This window comes from Nannospalax galili, unplaced genomic scaffold (genome assembly GCF_000622305.1).
Source record: "Nannospalax galili isolate Female #2095 unplaced genomic scaffold, S.galili_v1.0 scaffold787, whole genome shotgun sequence".
Taxonomy (NCBI): domain Eukaryota; kingdom Metazoa; phylum Chordata; class Mammalia; order Rodentia; family Spalacidae; genus Nannospalax; species Nannospalax galili.
Genome location: NW_008356318.1, coordinates 83,209 through 84,679, shown reverse-complemented (window position 1 = coordinate 84,679; position 1,471 = coordinate 83,209).

Sequence of the window (1,471 nt, the reverse complement as noted above, 5' to 3'; positions counted from 1 at the left end):
ATCCATGAGCATGGGAGATCCTTCTATTGTCTGATGTCTTCCTCAATCTCTTTCTTTAAAGCTTTAAAGTTTTCATTGTAGAGGTCTTTAATGTCTTTGGTCATGTTTATTCTGAGATGTTTTATTTTATTTTTTTGCGGCTGTTGTGAAGGGGAGTATTTCCATGTGCTCTTTCTCTGATTGCTTATTATTGATATATAAAAAGGCTACAGACTTTTGTAGGGTTAATTTTGTAACCTGGCACTTTACTGAATGTGTTAATAATTTCTAGGATTTTTCTGGTGAAATTTTTTGTGTCTCTTAGATATAATGTCATATCATCTGCAAAAAGGGATAATTTGACCTCTTCTTTTCCAATTGTTACTCCTTTAATTTCCTGCTCTCGTTTTATTGCTGTTGCAAGACTTTTAAGCAACTAAGTTAAAGAGGAGTGGAGACAGTGGACAGCATTGTCCGCTTCCTGATTTCAATGAGAATGCTTCCAGTTTTTCTCCATTTAGAATGATGTTGGCTGTGGGTTCATTATATATGACTTTAATTATGTTGAGGTATGTTCCCTCCAGTCCAATTCTGTCTAGGACTTGGAACATAAATGCATGTTGAATTTGTCAAAAGCCTTCTCTGCATCTATTGAGATGACCATGTGGTTCTTGTCTTTGAGTCCATTTATATATGATTTAGGACATTTATTGACTTACGTATATTGAACCATCCCTGTATCTCTGGGATAAAGCTGACCTGATCATGGTAGATGATCTTTTTGATATGTGTCTTTATGCGGTTTGAGAGTTTTTACATCTATGTTAATTAAGGATATGGTTCTATAGTTTCTTTTTTTTGGTTGTATCTTTACCTGGCATTGGTATTAGAGTGATGCTGGCTTCGTAGAAGAAATTTGGAAGTTCTCCCTCCATTTCTCTCTTTTTGAATAAATTAGGTAATATTGGATGTTGATCTTCTTTAAATGTCTGATAGAATTCTGCTGTAAATACATCTGGTCCTGGGCTTTATTTAGTTGGTAGGTTTTGTATTACTGTTTTAATTTCTTTTTGTGTTATGGGTCTGTTTAAGCTGTTAATCTCTTCTTGGTTTAGTTTGGTGGTTCCCATGCCTTTAGATATCCACCCGTTTCTCTTAGGTTTTCAAATTTAGTTATCAAATTTAGGTTTTTAAAGTATTCCCTTATAATGTTTTGTATCTTCTGGTGTCTGTTGTGATGTTTCCCCTTTCATCTCTGATTTTGTTGATTTGGAGGTGCTCTTTCTTTCGGGTTAACTGGGCTAGCTGTCTGTCAATCTTGTTTATCTTTTCAAAAAACCAGCTCTTGGTTTCATTAGTTGTTTGTATTGTTTTCTTTTTTTCGATTTCATTAATTTCTGCCATGATTTTTGTTATTTCTTCTGGTCTGCTGTGTTTGGGTTTCATTTGTTGTTGCTTTTCAAGTGTCTTGAGTTGCAATGTTAAGTCATTT